The sequence below is a fragment of the Myotis nattereri genome, assembly GCF_964212035.1.
Source record: "Myotis nattereri genome assembly, chromosome: 4".
NCBI lineage: Eukaryota > Metazoa > Chordata > Mammalia > Chiroptera > Vespertilionidae > Myotis > Myotis nattereri.
Window position 1 is genome coordinate 20853529 of NC_138079.1, and position 16401 is coordinate 20869929.

Here is a 16401-nt window from a genome sequence, read left to right on the forward strand (position 1 = left end):
GATGTAAGTGGGGAGGTAGGTAAGAGAAGCCAATCTACACAGCTGATTGTGGAGGAGAAATCGAACAAAATAACCAATGAGTGCAAAATGAAGTTGAAATCAACACTAACTTCCATCTCAGCTTTCTCCTATACTACGCTCATTGTCTACTGCAGGTCTGGTGCTGGTTGTAGCTATCACAGAGACCCATTCCACTTTAGGTTGCCCATAAAGTCTTCATAATTTTTGTTTATCTGAATTCTCATCAGCTTGTTCACAAAAATATTTTAAATATACTCTGACATATTGAAAATGATTTAAAATTTAATTTTAATCTCAAGATTTTTCATATTTCCTTTTAAATATCATAACTCTAAACTATATTTAAAGTTACTGCTTTCAAGTATGCCTAGGCCACCTCATTTCCTTTGTCTAAATTCTATGAAAAAATATTGCTGTGGATAACTGGTGGTGATATGACAAGGGGGAGAGATGGTTTACAGTGTTGTTAGTACTATATTCTACAATTTGAAAACATATAAAAGTGGGGTTATTAAAATCAATTAATTTTGTATTTACTTTTTACACTTCAATTTAGATACTTCCTCTTTACCACTGTTATCACCTTGAGAAATTCCTAAATTGTAATTTTCTGGAGTTTTCTGCATTGTTTGTACTTTGACTTTATTGCTAAGTACAAAAGGCTTGATATGTTTATTCTCTTTTAATCCCCTTAAAATTATTCTCATTGTCCTTTTTTCTCATTTTCAAATTATATTCATTCTGTTTTTAATAAAATAAAACCAATTGCTAGTTGAAAAAAGTAGTTCAATATATTTCCATATAATTTCACACTTAATTTCATTCATGATCCTCTTAACATAAAAATAAAGACAGCACACCATTAAAATTCAATAGCTTAATTTCATTTTTCAGCTAAGTTGTTTCTTGCATTCTTTAGTCATTAGTCAAGGGAGAAGAAAATGAGATGAATTTTCATTCAGTTAAAACAAGAAAAAAAGTGAGGTTGTCAATAACTTTCTCTGTGTATAAGAATAAATAACTACTTCAGCTTCTGCAGCCACTTATGATAGTCCAACTAAACCCTCCCTGCTGAATTTAACAATTACTTAAAATGTGTTATAATCCCTAAACAAAATGAGATGAATAAAATGGACTGAAGATACGACTAATGATACATATCAGTTTTCTCAGGCAAAAATTGAATGTAATTGTTAACTCCTTTGAGAAATCATTACAGAAATTGTATATATTTGCTTAAAACTTCTAACCATTCCCCAAATTCAAGGTTTTTTTTTAAAAAGGCACAACATATAAAAGTAAATTACTTTGAGTCTATTATAATTTTATGTGATATTAAGCAAAATAAGCATAGGAAAAAAAAGATAATTTTTTTTTTTTTAAATACAGAGTTATGCTATAAACCAAATATCACTTAAGTATTGAAAATCTGTAAGACTATCAAAAAGTAATGTTGAAAATTACTTAAGATTTTAGGCAAATTTCTGTAACTGAAGATGTTTAATACAAAGCTCTTACATTTTATCATTTCAGAATATTTGGCTATACAGAAATTACATATATAAATTACATCACTAAATTTATTTAGCTGTTCATTATTATAAGTTATTATTTGGATTCTGAATTTTACAGAACATTTAGAATTTCAAATATTCTTATAAACTATTATTTATATTTAGCAAGCAATGACACTATGACAAAATGATTATAAGAAATTAAGTAAAGTAATAATCTATTGGAAAGGAAGTGTTTAAAACCATAATTAGTCTGGAAAACTATATTTTTATTTTAGGTGACCACAAGATTTTTTGCCGGGAGCCGGTCCATCCTTGCTGTTTCAAGGGACCTGGCATATATGGCATACTGTTCTTGATATGTTTGCTCACCTTCTTGGCACTATGTGTTTTAACCAAGGTCACCTCTCTGAGAAAGGTTGTTTCCCCAGGTAGGGATTTTCCCCTGAAGTTAGGGAGGGAATAAAACCTCTTAACTAAGTGCCAGGCGGGTAATTAATCACTTTAACTATGAACAATCATGCTTAAGCTACATAATCTTTACTCCCTGGAATGGAGATAAACGCCCTAACCTTCATAATAGAGATTGATAGGATTGGAATCAACTGGTATAAATACAGATGTAAGAAGACAGAACCGAGAGAGACAGAACCTAGGCACAGAACCTACACAGAACGTTCTCTAGAGACAGAAGAACTTCGCTGGAGAGAACATGGCAAAAGATCCTGGACAGAAACTGGCCTCAGAACCTAGAGACAGAACCTAGCAAGAGAACATAGCAAAAGATCCTGGACTGAACCTGACTACAGAAATGGGCAAGAGAACCTGACTAGAACCTGGTGACTGAACCTGGCTGGAGAACCTAGCGAGGGAACTTGGCTACAGAACCTGGCTGGAGAACCTGGAGAACCTGGCTGGAGAACCTAGCAAGACAACATGGACACAGAACCTGGCTGGAGATCCTAAGCAGAACCTCTCTGGAGATCGAGACCAGAACTTGGCTGGAGATCCTGGCTAGGCTGCTGATCAACTGAACACTGTCTCCGTGTCATTCCTTCTTCGCCAACTCCGTCCACACCTTTGGGGACCCCTGGACCCGCTGGGGTTGGACCCCGGCAATTTTTCATATTTAAAATCTTGAGTTTATATGGAAAACTCTATGGAATCCCTAAAAGGATTAAATAATCTACATTTTATAGGCCAGATTTCAGTTAGCATACAGCTTTGGGCCAGAGATGAATTAAATGTATAGCATACTTTCCATGTTTTAAAGTGTGACTTTTTACTATTTTGGTATTTTCATGTCATTGTTGATTTATTTTTATCTTTAAATTTGTGAACATCTGCTATTTACCTTTTGCCTTTAACTTAACATTTTTTGGATGATTTTACTTAGGTAATACATGATCCCAGCTGCTTACCCTTTTAAAAGGCAGATGTTCTTACTTTCTGTTGATTAAATTAAAAAAAAAGGATATGATGTTTCATTTGGAAATATTTTAAATTCTATGTGTGTTATGTGAGTGTAAGTGTGTGTGTGTGTTTCAATATTCTATGCATTTCCATTGGCTTACACGTTTTGGCATAAGAAACAGGCCAGAAGGAAAATAGGTTGAGAAAGAAGTCCAACCACCAACATAAGCATATAATCAACATGTAATTATTATCTATGCGGCCACTTCCATTTCTGAGTGTTTCCTTTAGATTCCTCTTTGCATTTATATAGTTAAAACTGCATTGAAATAAATGAGCTTTTTGTTAGAACCTATTGTGTTTTTCAATTGATATGCACCCTAAATTGTAACAATGCTGTGCATTTAGATGGGGCTTGATAAGAGTTTTAAAATTTTGCCCATTCATCATCTACTTTTGATTTCTGAAATTACAACTTTCATGAATAGATGCCATTATTTCCTTTAAAAATAGGGAAACTAAGACTGATATATTAGATCAGTGGTCGGCAAACCGCGGCTCGTGAGCCACATGCTGCTCTTTGGCCCCTTGAGTGTGGCTCTTCCACAAAATACCACGTGCAGGCGCGCACATACAGTGCGATTGAAACTTCATGGCCCATGCACAGAAGGTGGTTTTCTGAAAGGAGATAGACAAAATAAGTATACAAGACGAGTGTGGATGGGAGAGTTGGAAGCGGTCAACCTCAGTGAACGTACCTCAATCAGATTGAGGATATTTTTAGCAAAGGACAGCTTAGGAGTACCCTAATTAAGTTAATAATAATGTACCTACCTATATAGTTTAGGTTTAAAAAATCTGGCTCTCAAAAGAAATTTCAATAGTTGTACTGTTGATATTTGGCTCTGTTGACTAATGAGTTTGCCGACCACTGGATTAGGTCATAGTTTCAAAGAATTTGGCTGCTAAGTTGAAACTTCAGGGTTCTTTATAAACGATTGTCAGCATCTTAAGAGTAAAGGAATTTCAGGTTGAAATGTATTGCTGGTAGATTTATGCATTCAATAAGAGTACTACCGACAAAAACAAAATGTAATAAAGAAAAGTTGTGCCTTCTCTGTGATGTTTTACATCTATTTACTAATATGCTAGAATACTATAGTGAAATAATTCAAGTTTTCTGATAATATAGTACTAAGTTTGAATCTTAGCTGTATAATAATTTAAGAGCTATGTAACTCGATATAATAGCTAGCTTCTCTAAGCTTCAGTTTTCTTTTGGTAAAGTAGGAATAGCAATCTTTGTATTGCAATATTGTTGTGTAAATTACAGCATCTATATTGCTTAGCAATAACTGGCATACACTATACCCTCAACTAATTTACTTTTATTACTTAACATTTAAAAGGATTATGTATATTCCACTTTTATTTAGTGCTAATATTATGCTTACATATATTAGTAGCAAAAATAATATAAATGACATAAGACTTATGGAATTTGAAAATAGACATTTCAGGGGGTTAACATACATTTCTTACTATACATTAATTACTTCAGAAATATGTGCGTGGTACAGATTTGCATTTGATCAAAATGGATCACAGACCTAAATATAAAATGCAAAACTAAAACCTCATGGAAGATAGCATAGGAAATAACCTAGAGTAAACCTTGGGTATGCAAATTGTATTTTAGGTACAAAAGCACAGGCATAATCCATGAAAGAAAGAATTGATAAACTAGACTTCATTAAAATCACAAAAACAATATGTAATTATATATGTGTTTTCCGATGGTCTTAGGCGACCCCTGTGAAAGGGTTGTTCGACCCCCAAAGGGGTCGCGACCCACAGGTTGAGAACCACCGCTCTACATCATTCCTCATCAGGAAAATTCAAATTAAAATAACTATGAGTTACCACCACACACCTATTCAAATTCCCCAAATCCAGAACATGGACAACACTCTTGCTGACAAAAATGTGGAACAATAAGAACTCTCATTCACTGCTAGTGGGAATGCAAACAGTGCAGTCACTTGAAAGACATTTGGGGGATTTCTTACAAAACTAAACATCCTTTTGCCAATACTGCTCCTTGGAATTTACCCAAAGGAGTTGAAAGCACCTACACTTGGGTGTTTCTAGCAGCTGGATCACAGAGGTGGGCAAATGAGCTTTACAGGTGTGTGTGTGTGAAACAGTTTGTTCTTGTATTATTGTTTATTAATTATTGTATTATTTATCTGTATTACAATTATAAAGCTATTTTTGCCCACCCCTGTATAATTGTTAAAGCTTGGAAGCAACTAAGATGTCCTTCCATAGGTGAATGTATAAATAAATGGTGCACTCGGACAATAAAATATTATTTTTTTGTTAAGAAAAATGAACCAGGGAGCCATGAAATAGTCTTAAATACATATCACCAAGTGAAAGAAGCTAATCTGAAAAAGGCTACAACATATTCGATTCTAACTATGTAACACTTTGGAAAAGGCAAAGCTATTGGGAAAAGTAAAAAGACTGATTGACAGGGATTGGGGGTTGGAGGGAAGAGATTAATAGGTGGACCACAGAGGATTTCAGGGCAGTGAAAACACACTGTAGATAACATAATGATGGATACCTATCAGTATACCTTTGTTTGAAACTATAGACTATATAATACCAATGTTAACCCTAATGTAAGCATGGACTCTGGGTGATTATAATGTGTCAATGTAGGCTCATGAATTCTAACAATTTTACCATGTTATTCAGTGGTGTTGATAATATACATGCCCCAGAGTAGGGAGTATGCAGAAAATACCTTTACCTTTCCTTCAATATTACTGTGAAACTAAAACTGCTTTAAAAAATAAAGTCTTAAATCAAATAAGTAAATAAATAAGCAATAAATAATTCTATGAGAAAATTATGAAGATAAAGTTCAGTGGGAAGAGATAAAAAAGATAATACTATATATTGTCTAGCAGTGTTACAGAGAGTTTACTCTGAACTTAATTTAAGGTTAATTGGTGACCACATTCAAACAATCCATCAGTACTAACCTTATTGCATTCTTCTTTTCCTTTATCTCACTCGGTGTAATTTATATTATAAAGAAGCCAAGGGACAATGACTATAGTAATTAATTAAAAACCAGGATTCAGAACTTTAGGGAAGGCCAGGGTCATAAATCTGTTCCTACTATGCACCATGTATAGGAATTTAAAATGCACCAACCAAAATAAACAAGCAAAATGTTGGCTCTTATTGTTGACCAATAGAATCAAAGTCTTTTTGAGTAGGGCAGCTAAATGGTTGTTATTTTTGTTTCTAATTTGGTAGATGCATATAATGAAATACTGTGTAACAGTTAAATTCAACACTATAGTGTAGAAATAATATTATAAATCTTCAAACTGCATATGGTATTAAGAAAAAAAGATAAATGGAATTACTTTAGCAAAATACCATTCATGAGTTTAAGTATATATACTATCTAATAAAGAGGAAATATGCTAATTGACCCTCACGCTATAGCAAAGATGGCAGCACCCACAGCCAATAAGGAAGGAATATGCTAATTGACTGCCATGCCCTCAAAGATGGCGGTGCCCACAGACACAAGATGGTGGCGCCCAGTCCCCCCAGCCCCACTGGGGTGGCAGGCATGCAGCAAGGCTCTGCGTGCCTGCCTCCAGAGACCCCCAGTCCCCTCAGCCACCCAGCCGCCCAGAGCCACCTGAGGCACAGGTAAACAGGGCCGGGCAAGGCTTGTGCTGCTGGCAGTGGCAGCAGCAGAGGTGTGATGGGGCATCGCCTTCCCCTGATCACTAGGTCGCCTTCTGCCCCTGGGGGCTCCTGGACTGTGAGAGAGGGCAGGTCGGGCTGAAGAGCCCCCCTCCAGTGCATGAATTTTCATGCACCGGGCCTGTAGTAATTACATAACTATATTCAAAATTTTATAAGAAAACACACTTTATGTAAATAATACCTCAATAATTTAAAAATACTTTTCTTGAAGAGATTTATAGAGAAAAATTAAATAAGTCAAGTGAAATCTTCCTTTTTTTCTGTGTAGTGTTTTTTGTTTATCTTTTTATTTTATTAGCTATGTCAGTACAGAAGTATTAAATGTAAAGAATGTAAAGGTGTTGCAAATTTAATCTCACCTGCTGCTATGCTTATAGGTGTGTTGAAACCAGAAACCCAAGAGATTAAGTGATTTGCCCATAATCATAATGATGATTATGGCAGATCATGGGATTCAACACATCTCGTAACATATTGTTCAGTGAAAAAATCTACAAGAGTCTTAGCATTAATTTTTATTTTTATTATAAACTACTGCAAATATTATTTGTCACTTTGTCTACACTAGAGGCCCGGTGCATGAAATTCATGCACAGATAGTGTCCCTAGGCCTGGCCGGGGATCAGGGACAATAGGGGCCTTCTGGCTGCCAGATGGGGCTATATATATATATATATATATATATATATATATATATATATTTATTTATTTATTTATATTTACATATATATATTTATATTTACATATATATGTATACATAATTTGTGGTTAATATCATATATGGTGTAGAAAGACATAATGATTTCTCTGTAAGGTCAAAACAAAAGTTCCCATTCTCATTATTTCCATTTAAAATAATACTGAAGATTCTAATTGTTGCAATTATTAAATGAAAATACAATCACAGGTATACTAATTTAAAGGGCAAAATAAGCTCTTTTAAACAATGTAAACACAAACTTACAAAAAATTGAAACAACTTAACCATTTGAGAGTAAGTTGTCACCTTGATGAACTACCATTCCTGAGTTCATTAGCCTGTATTTCCTACCAACAAGTGGATTGTTTTACATAATCTCAAATCATCTATCAAAATTATTAATGTATTATTGATTATTGATATGATGATATAATTCTTAGGCTCCATTTAAATTTCACCAATTTTTCCAATAATAGCCTATGTAGTAAAAGTACCCAGACAAATCATATGTTGCATTTAGGTATTAGTTCATTTGAGTATCTTTGTGGTTATAACAGTTAGTCTTTCCTTAACCTGATGTTTTAAATAAATTCAATAATTACAGATGAGTAGTTTTGTGCTATGTTTGCCTTCATGGTGCATTTCTAGTTTTAGTTTTTATTATAAGCAAATTTAAAATACTTGTTTTAAAATTAGGCTTGTTATAAAATAAAAATATGTAAAATAGAAATCGTACAGAAAAACATTCATGTATTGAATGTGTTACCTCCATAAAGCAATATTGGACATAGAGAATGTAATCTTAATTTGCATTTCAAAATCATTCAAAATAAAATAATTTAAAACAAACATTCTAATTTAAAAAATGTGGCTCTGCGATTGAGCGTTGACCTATAAACAAGGAGGTCACAGTTCGATTCCAGTCAGAGCATATGCCCTGGTTGCGGGCTCCATCACCATTAGGATGTCTAGTATCAACAAAACAAAACCAAAAAAAAAAAAAAAAAAAGTATTGGCAAGGATGTGGAGAACTCAGAACCTTTTTGTATTGCTGGTGAAATGTAAAATGGTTCAGCCACTCTGAAAAAGAGTATGGTGGTACCTCAAAAGAATAAATATGCAATTATTATAACACAGAAATTCCATATGTGGATATACACACAAGAGAATTGAAAGCTAGGACTTGAACATACATTTGTACAACAATGGCCACAGCACCATTATTTATAATAGCCAAAAAGTAATCATAAAACAAATGTCCATTGACAGATGAATGCATAAACAAAATACTAGTAATAGCATACATGTATGATACAGTATTATTCAGCCTTAAATGGGAATAGATTTCTGATATATACTGCAACATGAATGAACTTTTAAAAGATTATGTTAAGTTAAATAAGCCAGAGCAAAAAAAAACCAAGTATTATGTGTTTTCACCAATATAAAATACCTAGAATGGGCAAATTCTTAGAAGCAGAAAATAGAATGGTAATTTCTAGGAGATCAGGGGAGGGAGTAAAGGGAAGTTTTTGCTCTGTGGGTACAGTTTCAGTTTGGGATGAAAATGCTCTAGAGATGGTGATACTGGTTGCACCATAAAATCCATGTACTTAATGCCATTGAGTATATACTGAAAAATAGTTAAATTGGTAAATTCTATGTTTTATATATATAATTACAATAATGAAAAAATAATTTTAGGAACTTCATTAGAATACTAATTTACACATATAAGATGTGAAAGCCTTTTATGCGTATGCTAAAATAAATGCAATAAATGCATGCCTCTAGAGACCCAATGAGATATTTTAAAAATAATTTCTATTGTCAACAGATTTCCCTCAGAACCATTAATGTAATTTCTAAAATAATTTGTGCAAATTTATGTTATTTCAAATATTTTCATATGTTTTCTTAATTTAAATAGTTCAATTTTTACAAACTTTTAGTAGACTTGGTAAATTTATTTCAAATATATATCTATTTTTTTGAATTGTTACATTTTTCTGGTGAGATACTATTGTCTATGTGTGTGTCTGTTTGAACAAGTGTGTTTTCCTTGAGATTTATTTTTTCTAAAAATGTTATAATTTTTCTATTCAATTGGTAATTATTATTTTCTTAGAGATATTATTTTTGTAAGAACTTTTTCAGATGACTTTAAAAGTGATAAAATATTTCTATTCATTCTTGTTTGAAATGAAGACAATCAGGTTAACATAATTATCTGTGGTTTGTGTATAGAATTACCAGCTCCAGTTTGGCCTGGAATGTTGCTCCAGTGGAGTGAAATCCCCTCCATGGATTGCCTCAACTTCCAGAGATGCCTCACACCAGGTCAGCAATTCTGAGGGAAACCCATATCAGAAATCTGATGGAGCTAAAGGTGTAAGGGTCTAGTCCAGTGGTTGGCAAACGCGGCTCGCGAGCCACATGCGGCTTTTTGGCCCCTTGAGTGTGGCTCTTCCACAAAATACCACAAGCAGGCGCACACGTACAGTGCGATTGAAACTTCGTGGCCCATGTGCAGAAGTCAGTATTTTGTGGAAGAGCCACACTCAAGGGGCCAAAGAGCCACATGTGGTTTGCGAGCTGCAGTTTGCCGACCACTGGTATAGAAAATGGGAAAAGTTTTAAGCTAGCTTTTTAACAGGAGGTAAGATGTAAAAGAAAGAGCTTCAATTAAATTAAGAAGAGATTGATTAATATTAAAAAGCCACAGAGATCAGCCATCATAAAATGCCTCAAAGGAAAAATATAAATGAGAAAACTGTGACAGGAAAATAAATTAATTTAATTCTCAGGTCAAAAAACATTTTTATTCAGTACTGAGTCAGTATAAGAATAATAAAATAGTTAAAAAATTCCATGAGAACTGTAGTTAAGATAGAAGGGGGATAGATTACAAAATTTTATTGAGTATTTACATACAATATGCCAGAAAACATACTTATGCATCCATAAAATATTATATTAAATTTCAGCAATATATTCATCAAAGAAATGCTAATTTACAGTGGTAAGTTGGCAACTTATTAACAACTAGCTGTCCAGAGGCAGGATTCCTAATTTGTGTGTCTGCCAATTCCTGTGGTGTAACTATTACACCATACTCAATTTTAAAACTGTCACCATGGAATCAACTGGAATGAAAACATCATGAACTTTATAACAATGAACTTTATAAGCCCAGCAGGCTACAGTATACCAATACTGCCATATCTAGTTTAAAAATAAAGACTAGCCGAAACCGGTTTGGCTCAGTGGATAGAGTGTCGGCCTGTGGACTGAAACGTCCCAGGTTCGATTCCGGTCAAGGGCATGTACCTGGGTTGCGGGCACATCCCCAGTAGGAGATGTGCAGGAGGCAGCTGATCAATGTTTCTAACTCTCTATCTCTCTCCCTTCCTCTCTGTTAAAAATCAATAAAATATATTAAAAAAATAAAATAAAATAAAGACTAATAAAAATGCTAAATACAGCCGAAACCGGTTTGGCTCAGTGGATAGAGCGTCGGCCTGTGGACTGAAGGGTCCCGGGTTCGATTCCGGTCAAGGGCATGTGCCTGGGTTGCGGGCACATCCCCAGTGGGAGATGTGCAGGAGGCAGCTGATCGATGTTTCTCTCTCATCGATGTTTCTAACTCTCTATCTCTCTCCCTTCCTCTCTGTAAAAAATCAATAAAATATATTTAAAAAAAAAAAATGCTAAATACAGGAAAGGGTAGACTCAAATTTATGTTTTTCAAAAACTCAGACTTTTACTAAGCCAGGTCTGAAAACAAAACAAAAAGTTGTCTGCATGGCTATTGCAAATGTTATGCTAGAGCTCTGGCCAGCTGACAACATTTATTTGGAGCTTAAAAGGATCTAAGAAACCCAATGGCAGAGCTAGAGGAATGAAGGCCACCATACTGTGGACATCCAGAAAAGAGCCTTACAACTTTGAAACTTGTCTTTCAACTCTCAGTTTAAAAATAACAGCATACCTACAGAGAAGATATCCTTCTTCCTATTTTTTAAAACAAAGGATTTTAGGAGATTAAGAAAGAAAAACAAAAGCCCAGTTTTAGAAAAAAAAAACAAGTGATGACTTAAGGCTACCTATATGCAGTGAATTTTAAAAGAGCAGGAGGAAAATACACTAAGAGAGGACATCTGGAGTTGAGGATCTAAAAAAAAAGTTGGCCAAGTTCAATGTGACAAAATACTTGGTATTACATAGAAAGAAAAAATCAACACCATCTTATTTAGAAAAAAGGAAATGGTTACATGGGTAACCATTTTAGTACACACATGGCAGGGTAAAATGAGTCACACAGAAGAGTCGTATTTGCAGGAAGCTATGTTGGCATAAGACTACAAGAGATGAGAAATCTACATTTTGAACTGTCCTAGAGCTTCTAATTTGAGTCAGCCGCAAAGAATTAAAATCAAAGCTCTTGCCTGTATTCACACAATATTCACATCTAGATCATAACACATTCACACACAGAGTGGGTTCTTGTCTTCCACTCTTCTCTCTCCTTTACGTATTGCCTGGATGGGACAAAAATGGACTCAGACAAAACTTGTATTCAAGGAGCGGATAAATAGGTGCAATCATACACTCAACATATTCACATTAAAAATATATATGAAAACAGTTTGATTTAATAGATGAGAAATGAAGGCAAGGAGAAGATACTTGATTTAACCACTGACAGAAAATTATTGGCAGAAATAAGGTCTTCTGATTAGTAGTTATATTATTTTTCTAACTTTCCCTCTGCTTTAACCGAATGAGAAGTAAGGTGTTTTAATTTTCCTTTGCTTTAACATCTTAAGTAGAAATTGTTTTTTATCTGATAAACTAGAGGCCTGGTGCACAAAAATTTGTGCACTCAGGGGGGTCACTCAGCCAGACCTGTGACCTCTCGCAGTCTGGGACCACTTGGCAGATGTCCACATGCTGGCTTAGGCATGCTCCCCAGGGGATTGGACCTAAGCTGGCAATCAGACATCTCTCTGGCAGCCTGGGAGCCCTCAGGAGGTGTCCACTTGCCAGTGGGGAGCAGGCCTAAACTGCAGTCGGACATCCTTAGCCCTGCTGAGGAGGCGGGAGAGGCTCCCGCCACCACCACTGTGCTGGCAGCCGTCAGACTGGCTTGTGGCTGAGCAGAGCTCCCCTTGTGGGAGCTCACTGACCACAAGGGGGAAGCTCCTGCATTGAGCATCTGCCCCACGGTGGTGAGTGTGTGTCATAGTGACAAGTCATTTCCAGTCTTTCTGCTATTAGGGTCAATTTGCATATTACCCTTTTATTATATAGAACTAGGGGCCCGGTGCACGAAATTCGTGCACTGGGTGTGTGTGTGGGGGGGGGGGAGAGTGTCCCTGAGCCCAGCCTGCCCCCTCTCACATACTGGGAACCCTCAGGCGTTGACCCCCATCACCCTCCGATCGCTTGATCGGCCCCTTGCCCAGGCCTGACGCCTCCGCCAGAGGTGTCAGGCTTGGACAGGGGACCCCCATCTCCCCCCGATCACTGGTTCTGGCCCCTGCCCAGGCCTGAGGCCTCTGGCCCAGGAATCATGCCTGGGCAGGGGATCCCCATCTCCCTCTGATCGCTTGCTCCACCCCCTGCCCAAGCCTGATGCCTCTGACCCAGGCTTCAGGCCTGGGCAAGGGGACCATCATATCCCCCCAACCCCCGGCTTCACCCCCCGCCCAGGCCTGATGCCTCGGCCAGAGGAGTTGACCCTCATCACCCTCCGATCACCAATCACCGGATTGGCCCCTTGACCAGGCCTGAGGCCTCCGGCAGAGGTGTCAGGCCTGGGCAGGGGACCCCCAGCTCCCAGCGGTTGCAGGCTCCGCCCCTGCCCAGGCCTAATGCCTCTGGCCTAGGCATCTGGCCCGGGCAGCGGGGACCTGCAGTGGCAGTGGGAGGCGCCGCAATCGTGGGCTTCGCTTTAGGCCCAGGCAAGGGACCCCTAGCTCCTGGGACTGCCAGCTTCGACCGTGCCCAGCTCCCATCGCTGGCTCCACCCCTACTTCCTGCTATCACTGGCCAGGGCGGCAAAGGCGCCTGATTCTCCCATCATGGCTGGGGGGCAGGGCAAAGGCGGCCCCAGGGCCGCCTTTGCCCTGCCCCCCAGCTCTTAGCTCCCCCCTGGATTTCTGATCACTGTCAGTGGCAGGGGGCTTCTTCCTGCTTTCCCTTTCGCCTCCCTGCATTGTGCCTACATATGCAAATTAGCCGCCATCTTGTTGGCAGTTAACTGCCAATCTTAGTTGGCAGTTAATTTGCATATAGCCCTGATTAGCCAATGAAAAGGGTATCGCCGTACGCCAATTACCATTTTTCTCTTTTATTAGTGTAGATAGAGGCCTGGTGCATGGGTGGGGTCTGGCTGGTTTGTCCTGAAGGGTGTCCTGGATCAGGGTGGGGGTCCCGCTAGGGTGCCTGGCTAGCCTGGGTGAGGGGATGATGGCTGTTTTCAGTCTGGCCAAGCCCCCCAGCAGGGACCCTCACCCCATGGGGGTGTGGCCAGCCTGGGTGAGGGGCTGAGGGCCGTTTTCAGGCTGCCCACAGCCCCCTTGGAGTGGGGGAGTCCCGCTGGGGTGCCTGGCCAGCCTCAGTAAGGGGCTGATGGCTGTTTTCAGGCTTGCCACCCCTTTCAGGGTGGAGGGTCCTGCTGGGGTTCCTGGCCAGTCTGGGTGAGGGGCTCATGGCTGTTTGCAGGCTGGCCATGGCCCTCAGCCACCCAAGCTCCCAGTGGAGGCTGGCTGGAAGCAGGTATCTGGGATTTATTTAGCTTCTATAATTGAAACTTTGTTGCCTTGAGCGGCGGCTACAGCTGGCCAGGGCAGGCGGTAAGCTTGGCTTCCTCCATCTCTGGGGCAACCAAGCCTCCTGCTTGCTACAGCTCCATGGCTGCCAGCCGCCATCCTGGTTGGGTTAATTTGCATATAATTGCTCTGATTGGCTGGAGGGCATGGCTTGGGGCATAGCGAAGGTATGGTCAATATGCATGTTTCTCTTTTTATTAGATTAGATTATATGCCATTCATTCTTTATAGTAGTGGTTCTCAACCTTCTGGCCCTTTAAATACAGTTCCTCATGTTGTGACCCAACCATAAAATTATTGTTGTTGCTACTTCATAACTGTAATGTTGCTACTGTTATGAATCATAATGTAAATATCTGATATGCAGGATGGTCTTAGGCTACCCTTGTGAAATGGCCGTTCGACTGCCAAAAGGGGTGCGACCCACAGGTTGAGGAACCCCTGCTTTATAGGATTAGATTGGCTAAGTTTTTGGCTAATTCTTATTTTTTCCTCTCTTCATGCATATGCTTTTTAGTATTGTTCTTACTCCACCAGTGTAATTCTCTCCACTGTCCCTATTCTGAACTCAATATACATTTCTCACTACAATGTGTGTCTATCACCATCTTCCTATGTCTAGTAATTGGGGCACATATTACTCCTATGTCTAAACTAATCTGAAAGGATGATGAATGTAATAAGTTCATTAGAAGTGATGTTGGAAAGTATATCTGGGGAACTTTTAATTTTTTATACTTCATGAAGAAAATATGTCTTAGCTTCAACTTATAATCATTATGACATGTTTATTGAAATAAACTACATTGCACATTGCCTTTTTGGCTTATATAAATTTATGTTTACATCTAAAATAAAATTTTAATTGTGTAAGTTATTAATGCTATATAAATAATTAACAAGTAGTTAATATACATATATATTATAGTATAGATAAGAAAATTTTTAAATAGCTATTTCAAAGGTCATGACATAAAAGACAAAAGGGATTAAATATGACACTATGTACATTAGAGGCAAACTCAGAGCTACAACATCTAATATTTCTGTTAATCTAGTAGTTCTGCATATACTGTATAGAAAAGAACTGGAAAACACATTTTATGAATTCCTTAGCTCTATTGTCATTAAAGAGTTTTCTGATTTGCTTTTATAAAGCAGAGTACAGAAGACATTAAAATGGAAAAATCTGAAGTATACACCAGCTTTAATTGCACATAGTGATGTAAAATTCTAGATTAGTTTTCCCTACCAAGAGCCAAGTGGTATCAGATGACTCTGGGAATTTAATTCAATAGAAATCAGGTCAATTCAATCAATTAATAATAAGCTCTACTATAACAGCAGGAAACAAAGAGCAATAGAAAGTTCTTCATTTCATTGTGTTCATATTCTTTGGGGAGAGAATAAATAAAACTACATATGAAGTAGCTTGAATATCATGAGAGTGCATAAGATAAGGATAATTCAATTTATCAAGATTTATTAATCCTCATTAAGGACTAGATGAAGAAAAATAGATGTGAATAAACAAATAACTGCTATGCCTAGAAAGAATCAAAGAAAATTATTTATAGTTTATATGGTTCAGGTTTCTATTATATTTTAATGTGGTTAGTTTCATAAACTAAAACTTGCCTATACCAGCAATCCTACACTTTACCTTAGCCCTATGATCTTGGGCATTCAACCAGATGAAGACTGTGACAAGTCACTTCTATATGATTTCTGGTAATATTGCTTAGGTTGCTGTTTCTTTTATTCCTCCTAATACTCAGTTTGCCACTTAACCTTTAATATCATCATTCCCATATTGCCTGACACTTAAAAAAAGACTAAATTAATTGAAACATGAAATAAATGTATCAAAATGTTTTAAAATCAATGAACATGTATTCTCTAAAAACAGTTTTTCTTACTATAAAAACTTTTAACACACTTTTAATTATTTGAATGAAACTATTAATGTTTGGGTTAATGCAAAAGTCACCAACACATGTATCTATCATAATTTTATAGTGTTCACTTGTGATGTATTAACATGTGATTATATCTGTTTTACTTTTGTTGGTGTGTTTAACTGCTTATTTTTCTTAGACATATTTTCATAGAC

General features: G+C 37.2%; 1 protein-coding gene across 1 annotated transcript in view; it reads right to left on the bottom strand.

Moving 5' to 3' along the window:
* CDH10 (cadherin 10) overlaps positions 1-16401 on the bottom strand; it is a 135569-nt gene that overhangs the window by 53303 nt on the left and 65865 nt on the right. The gene's annotated exons all lie outside the window — the stretch shown is intronic.